At 35.9% G+C, this 8,603-nt stretch overlaps 2 pseudogenes; one reads left to right on the forward strand and one right to left on the reverse strand.

The window, feature by feature from the left end:
- Nucleotides 1–845: 845 nt before the first annotated feature.
- LOC129536057 (endogenous retrovirus group PABLB member 1 Env polyprotein-like) lies at nucleotides 846–2,323 on the forward strand (annotated as a pseudogene).
- A 708-nt stretch (nucleotides 2,324–3,031) lies between these two features.
- Nucleotides 3,032–3,966, reverse strand: LOC129536653 (olfactory receptor 6C2-like; annotated as a pseudogene).
- Between the last annotated feature and the right edge of the window lie 4,637 nt (nucleotides 3,967–8,603).

Here is an 8,603-nt window from a genome sequence, read left to right on the forward strand (position 1 = left end):
TTACAACGTAACATTGGTCTTCATTTCCATCTTAAAATGCCTAAAAATGCCTAACAGGTTTTTAGATTTGTGAATTTTAGTTGAAATGTATTTTACGATGTTACTAAACCTGCAGAAATATTGAAATATTTCAGAGAACTTATTCACTGTACATTTAATTTATTTTATTTATAAAAGTTATGAACTGTAGAAAGTTTTACTTGTTGGGTCAAATGCTTGTTGCTTCAAATGTTGCATTTGAAGTGCTAGTTACAAGAAAATCAAATACCTTCAATGTATAAATGCTATTAAGTTTTTAAAGGACTCTGGAGTATAAGTAAGTTTGTTTGAAGAAATTTAGTCTGTTCACCTTGAAAAAAATAAATAAATAAAATTGGAAAAAAAAAATAAAATTAAAAAAGGGGAAATTGTACCCCCTGACACCTTATAACTATCTACATCATGCTCTTTTTATCCTTAATTTTTAAAATTTAGATTCAGAAGGAAAAACCACAGTGCAATGATTTTGGATGCCCATGACCTACAACAAACCCCTCGTAAAATGGAAAGACCCCATTACTAACCAATGGCATGGCCCCGATCCTGTTTTAATATGGGTACGGGGGCATGTTTGTATTTTTCCACAGATGCCGAAGCGCTGTGCTGGCTCCCGGAGAGGTTAGTATGCCAGACGGAGAAAATCCCTGATGGCTCAGATGAGGAGGCTACAAATAGGAGAAAGGAACGTTCTGCCGATGAATCAACAGCTACATGAATTTGTAGAGCAAGCAAGGCGTATTGCAGTTGATACTACCCAACCACATGTTTCTCTATCCTTTTTGGTGCTTGCACTAGCCTGTGCAGTAATGAATCAAGCATTTCCCAGAGTTGAAGGAAATGTTTATCTATCCTGGGCTCATTCTTATGATGATTTTCATAACAGCTCCGCCTGGTGGGTTTGTACTGCTATGCCTTTGTCTGTAGTCGATGGGTTTCCTTGGTGGGTATCCCCTGTACAGCAAATGCATTTTCCTGCAATCTGTGATTTTTTAACCCAGTATAAACAAACTCACAGAAGTCTCAACACTCTAAATGTCTCTGCCCTTCCCGAGTGTAACGACATGGGTAATCAGAAAGCAACTTCCTCGCTACAGTTCAACGTTAATGTGAGTTATATGGCTGTTGAAGATGCATACCGCACTTATTCTAATACCAACAAAAATAAGACTCGTACGAGTCGATTTTTTGGAGATTATTATCAGATCTGGGATGAGTACTTTTGGATGATCCCAGAGAAAGGACAGTTACTGAGACGAGCAGACATTTCTGGGAACAACAAAAATATCAACCTCGTTTTGGGGGAAAAGATTTTGGCAAACATTTGTTGAAGCATGTGGGTATTACCCCTATTTCTATGTGTACTCGGGTGATTAATGTAACCTTTAATTGTAATGCTTCCACCCTCTGGCCGGGATCCGATTGGGAAAACAGTCCCGGTATAAGATGGGTGGCTCCTAATGGGACAAAATGGATTTGTGGCTCTAATGTTTGGCCCTGGTTTCCCGTTGGTTGGGTGGGACGCTGTAGCCTTGGATTTGTGTTTGCTCCTGGTCAAATCACTCGCTCTCCTATGAAAAACCCCGCTAATCTTCCCCTTTTGAAAGCACGTTGGTCTCGAGCTGTGTTCCACTGGTATGATTATTTAGCGGCAGTATTTGTCCCTTCTATTGGAACAGCAGATATAATGACCCATGTGGACGCTTTAACAAATTTTACTCAGCAGGCGTTACTGGACACAAAAAAGGCTATAGAAGCATTGAATGAAGAACAAAAACAGATGCAAAAGGCTGTTCTACAAAACCGAATGGCCCTGGACATTCTTACAGCTGCTCAGGGAGGGACCTGTGCTGTTATAAAAGTAGAGTGCTGTGTTTATATTCCTGATCTATCCACCAATATATCTAATGCTGTTGATGACTTGCAGCATCAGATCAGATCTATGCAAGATCCCTCGCCCCCCTTTTGGGAACAAGTTAAATCCTGGTTCCATAGTGATTGGTGGAAAACCTTACTTATAATATTTGTAATTATACTTTGTCTCCTTTGTTGTGGACCATGTTTCCTGCAATGTATTATGAATTAAGTTACTGAAAGAATCATATGTTTTCATGTATTACTAAAAAATGACTGCCTTTTCTCCTGGAATAAAACAAAGAGCCTGGTCCTTTTTCTTTTCTTAATAAAAAAGAAAGGGGAAGATGTGGGGAGCCAGCCTGAACAAGGCCCCAAATGTCGGCCCTGGCAACGTCTTGTAAGTGCTGTTCCTTGTCCCACCACCCCTTAAAAGAGTCATAAAACGTTTACCAGGCCTTCTTTGTTCTTCCTTGAGAAAAACAGAGCAAATGACCCTTTGCTTGGTTTCCTGTTTTTTCCCCCAGATTTATGTAGGTATGTTTTCCTTATCTCCTAAAATAGATTAAGAATGTACTCCCTAATCTTTATAGCCTGCAGACTTGTTTTTCTTATCTCGTGAGCATTAGTCTAAATGCCAAGCTTGTCTTAGAAAGCAAACAAGCCTTTGTAATCTTCTATAGATGTAATAATTAACCTGGTAAATGATTTAAACCACATGGTATTTTTATGTACCCTGTCCCCTGTCTCACTTGGTATATAAACCCTAGCCTTCTTCAATAAAGTCACTGATTTGCTTCACGAGCATTCAGTCCTCTTGATCCCATTCTTTACTCCTTAATTCTTTTCTCAGGCTTCTACGTCATTGCGGTCCGGACTTGTTCTCTTTGCCGGCAGGCTCCGGCAAACAAATCTGTAATATAAGATGAAGTCATTGTTTCTGTTTGTGATTTTATTAAGATTTCGTAAATTGTAAAATGATTCTTTTGTTCCACGGCAATGTATCGTGTTTTCTTACTGACGCTTGTAATCCCAATAAAGCTTCCTCACTATGTAGGAAAGCCTTAAAAGTTTAAAGATAGAGGTTGAGGATGTCTGATCTATTCATGAAAACTTGATTCTTCCACTTTAGCCAATTCCCTTACTTTATTAAGAACAATGCAAATCTTTTGAAATCATCATCAAAGGCCTGCTTAACTTGCTTGTTTCTCAAGGTGTAAATGAAGGGGTTCAGCATAGGAGCGATGGAAGCAGTAAGTACTGCCACACTCTTATTAATAGCTACTGATTCCTTTCCTGAAGGTTTAACATAGATGAAAATACAGCTTCCATGGGTGATGGAAGTCACAACCAAGTGGGAAAAACATGTAGAAAATGTGTTTTTCCTTTGTTGAAGACAGGGGAATTGTAAAATGGTCTTGATGATGTATATATAGTATAGAATGACACACACAAGGGTCATGATAAAGGTCAACACAGCTGAGACTATGATCATTTGCTCTATGAGCCATGTTTCTGAGCATGAGATTTTTAAGATGGGGGCTGCATCACAGACAAAATGGTCAATAACATTGGAGTCACAGAATTCCAGAGGCAGGGCCCAGGCTAAGTGGAGGGATTATGATCAGTGCCAGCTATCCAGAAACAAAGGATGAGTCTTCTACAGACCATGTTGTTCATGATGGTCACATAATGCAAAGGCTTGCAGATGGCCACGTATTGATCATAGGACATGATAGCCAGGAGAAAAAATTCTGTAGCAGCTAATAAGTCAGTAAAAAATATTTGAGTGATAAAATTGTCATATGTGATTGTTTTGTTACCTGTTGATATATTGTACAGATATTTGGGAATACAAGAAGATGGAAATGAGATTTCTAAGAAGGAGAAATTTTGTAGGAAAAAGTACATGGCAGTTTTCAAGTGAGAGTCTATGAAGGTGAGGGAGATGATTGTCAGATTCCCAGTTACACTCAACATATAGGTGAGAAATAAAAAGATGAAAATCACAATTTTCAGTTGTGGATCATCAGTTAGTCCCAGCTGGATAAAAGTTGTTACTGTGTGGTTTCTCATCACTGAATTCTGACTTCTACTCAATCTCCATTTATGATTCAGAGATATTTGATATGGAGAGTGATGTTATTATCAAATATCAATAATCACTCAGCAAACTATACAAAACCATCTAACATGCAATTTACAAAGGCATGGTTATAAGTATTATTATTAATAGGTCATCTGAAGCAGTATGCTTGATAACTTTAAGGCATATTTTGAAAAATATTAGATGGCTTTATCCATATCACACTTCAACATATTATGGGTCTTCTTTTTCATGCATTTTATTCCCGAATTATGTTTTATTTTTATCTTCATCTGGGATTGGAATTGCTTATATAGTTATATTTTACTACTAACTGAAGCCAAATACCGAAACCAAATCTAAAGCTTCTCAATGCTTTACTATTTCTTTTTGTAGCTTGGTTATTGATAAAGTGAAAGTAACACCCAAAATAGTTTGAACTTATTGTATAGGCTTTCCTTATCCACTGTTTGAGATTTGAGTACTAGCTTTAATCCATTTTTAAAGCTAGTATTTTATTCTCTTCAGGCTTTCCTTATCCACTGCTTGAGATTTGAGTACTAGCTTTAATCCGTTTTTTAAAGCTAGTATTTTATTCTCTTCATGTGTTTGTTAGCCATCTGTATGTCTTCTTTGGAGAAATGGCTGTTAAGTTCTTTGGCCCATTTTTTGATTGGGTTGTTTATTTTTCTGGAATTGAGCTGCAGGAGTTGCTTGTATATTTTTGAGATTAATTCTTTGTCAGTTGCTTCATTTCCTATTACTTTCTCCCATTCTGAAGGCTGTCTTTTCACCTTGCTTATAGTTTCCTTTGCTGTGCAGAAGCTTTTAATTTTAATTAGGTCCCATTTGTTTATTTTTGCTTTTATTTCCAATATTCTGGGAGGTGGGTTATGGAGGATCCTGCTGTGATTTATGTCGGAGAGTGTTTTGCCTATGTTCTCCTCTAGGTGTTTTATAATTTCTGGTCTTACATTTAGATCTTTAATCCATTTTGAGTTTATATTTGTGTATGGTGTTAGAATGTGTTCTAGTTTCATTCTTACAAGCGGTTGACCAGTTTTCCCAGCACCACTTGTCAAAGAGATTGTCTTTTCTGCATTGAATATTCTTGCCTCCTTTGTCGAAGATAATGTGTCCATGGGTGTGTGGATTTATCTCTGGGCTTTCTATTTTGTTCCATCGATCTATATTTCTGTCTTCATGCCAGTACCATACTGTCTTGATGACTGTGGCTTTGCAGTAGAGCCTGAAGTTCGGCAGGTTGATTCCCCCAGTTCCATTCTTCTTCCTCGATTGCTTTGGCTATTCGAGGTTTTTTGTATTTCCATACAAATTGTGAGATTATTTGTTCTAGCTCTGTGAAAAAAAACCATTGGTAGCTTGATAGGGATTGTATTGAACCTATAAATTACTTTGGGTAATTTTCACAATATTTATTCTTCCAATCAATCAACACAGTATATTTCTCCATCTACTAGTGTCCTCTCTGATTTCTTTCACCAGTGTTTTATAGTTTTCTATACAAAGGTCTTTTGTTTCTTTAGGTAGATATATTCCTAAGTATTTTATTCTTTTTGTTGCAACAGTGAATGGAATAGTTTCCTTAATTTCTCTTTCTATTTTCTCATTATTAGTGTATAGGAATGCAAGGGATTTCTGTGTGTTGATTTTATATCCTGCAAATTTACTATATTCATTGATTAGTGCTAGTAATTTTCTGGTAGAGTCTTTAGGGTTTTCTGTGTAGAGGATCATGTCATCAACGAACAGTGAAAGTTTTACCTGTTCTTTTCAATTTGGATTCTTTTTATGTCTTTTTGTGCTCTGATTGCTGTGGCTAAAACTTCCAGAACTATGTTGAATAGTAGTGGTGAGAGTGGGCACCCTTGTCTTGTTCCTGACTTTAGGGGGAACGCTTTCAATTTTTCACCATTGAGGATAATGTTTGCTGTGGGTTTGTCATATATAGCTTTTATTATGTTGAGGAATGTTCCTTCTATTCCCGCCTTCTGGAGGGTTTTTATCATAAATGGATGTTGTATTTTGTCAAAGGCTTTCTCTGCATCTATTGAGATAATCATATGGTTTTTATTTTTCATTTTGTTACCGTGGTGTATTACATTGATTGATTTGTGGATATTGAAGAATCCTTGCATTCCTGGGATAAAGCCCACTTGGTCATGATGTGTGATCTTTTTAATGTGTTTTTGGATTCTGATTGCTAGAATTTTGTTAAGGATTTTTGCATCTATGTTCATCAGTGATATTGGCCTGTAGTTTTCTTTTTTTGTGGGATCTTTGTCAGGTTTTGGTATTAGGGTGATGGTGGCCTCATAGAATGAGTTTGGAAGTTTCTGTTCCTCAGCAATTTTCTGGAAGAGTTTGAGTAGAATAAGTGTTAGCTCTTCTCTAAATTTTTGGTAGAACTCAGCTGTGAAGCCATCTGGACCTGGGCTTTTGTTTGCTGGAAGATTTCTGATTACAGCCTTTATTTCCGTGCTTGTGATGGGTCTGTTAATGTTTTCTATTTCTTCTTGGTTCAGTTTTGGAAAGTTGTACTTTTCTAAGAATTTGTCCATTTCTTCCAAGTTGTCCATTTTATTGGCATACAGTTGCTGATAGTAGTCTCTTATGATCCTTTGTATTTCTGTGTTGTCAGTTGTGATCTCTCCATTTTCATTTCTAATTTTATCGACTTGGTTTTTCTCCGTTTGCTTCTTGATGAGACTGGCTAGTGGTTTGTCAATTTTATTTTCCTTCTCAAAGAACCAGCTTTTGGCTTTGTTGATTTTTGCTATGGTCTCCTTTGTTTCTTTTGTATTTATTTCTGCCCTAATTTTTAAGATTTCTTTCCTTCTACTAAGCCTGGGGTTCTTCATTTCTTCCGTTTCTAGTTGCTTTAGGTGTAGAATTAAGTTATTTAGTTGACCTTTTTCTTGTTTCTTGAGGTGTGCCCGTGTTGCTATGAACCTTCCCCTTAGCACTGTTTTTACAGTGTCCCACAAGTTTTGGGTTGTGGTGTTTTCTTTTTATTCGTTTCTATGCATATTTTGATTTCTTGTTTGATTTCTTCTATGATTTGTTGGTTATTCAGCAATGTGTTGTTCAGCCTCCATATGTTGCAATTTTTAATATTTTTTCTCCTGTAATTGAGATCTAGTCTTACTGCATTGTGGTCAGAAAAGATGCTTGGAATGATTTCAATTTTTTTGAATTTAACAAGGCTAGATATATGGTCCAGGACGTGATCTATCCTGGAGAAGGTTCCGTGTGTGCTTGAGAAGAAGGCGAAATTCATTGCTTTGGGGTGAAATGTCCTATAGATATCAATTAGGTCTAACTGGTTTATTGTATCATTTAATGTTTGTTTTTCCTTGTTAATTTTCTGTTTAGTTGATCTATCCATAGGTGTGAGTGGGGTATTAAAGTCTTCCTCTATTATTGTGTTACTATTAATTTCCCCTTTCATACTTGTTAGCATTTGCCTTACATATTGTGGTGCTCCTATATATTTATAACCGTTATATCTTCTTCTTGGATTGACCCTTTTATCATTATGTAGTGTCCTTATTTGTCTCTTTTCTCAGCCTTTATTTCAAAGTCTATTTTATCTGATGTGAGTATTGCTACTCCTGCTTTGTTTTGGTCTCCATTAGCATGAAATATCTTTTTCCAGCCCTTCACTTTTAGTCTGTATGTGTCCCTTGTTTTGAGGTGGGTCTCTTGTAGTGCTGTTGGACTTTTTAAAGAATTGGCTTTTCATCTCTTTAGCTTACTTAGTTAACTTCATTTTCTACCAATTGTAAGTTACATTTTCCATTTACTTTTGTTAATTCTTCATTTTTTCCAATTTATTCAGATGAGTACAAATTCACCTCTTTGGGGCTAGTTTACATTTTGTAAATAATGAATAATTTAAGATAACAGAATTCCTATTGACCATAGCTTTTTCAGTGTTCCAAATAATTTGTGATGTTTGTCTGCATTTCATTGCTTTCCTGATATGATAGTAATTAGTTGATTTGCTGTAAAAACTATAATTTCCAAGGAATTATATTTGTGTGGATTTTCCTCATTGTTGTATCTAATAATTTAGATAATTATGATAGAATCTGGAATAGAAAAGCTTAATTGGTGTTAGATGTTGGCACAGGTATCAAATATACTGGGGAATGTATTTCCCTTGACTCACATCTGTGGAAGCTACAGATAATATTTCTCAGGAAAAAATGTAATCTTTCCATGAAAATAAGTATGGTTTTCTAATTCAAACTTTCATTAAGTGTGCATTTCTTTGGTCACAAGTGCTCTTACTACAGTAATCCTGAGACTTCAGCCTTAAGTCTCTGTGATCTATAGTGCAACCTTTGTTCCCATATGCCTGCCTATATGCTCCTGATTATCCACGTGCTTTTATAGATTATTGCTCTACTTAGTTAAATCATTATTTCTAATACATTCTATTGACAACTTTTAGCATAGTTTCAAAAGAATATTTATTAAATTTTGTCTGCTATATATGTGTGTTCATTGTAATAATATGTATTTTGCTATTAATAAATTATAAGCTTCAAAAATGTCTCCTTCCTATCTTTTTGAGATGATATTTTAAAAATATATTTTC

The sequence above is a fragment of the Moschus berezovskii genome, chromosome 6 (genome assembly GCF_049115385.1).
Source record: "Moschus berezovskii isolate FMDL1 chromosome 6, NW_MosBer_1.0, whole genome shotgun sequence".
NCBI classification, from domain to species: Eukaryota; Metazoa; Chordata; class Mammalia; order Artiodactyla; family Moschidae; genus Moschus; species Moschus berezovskii.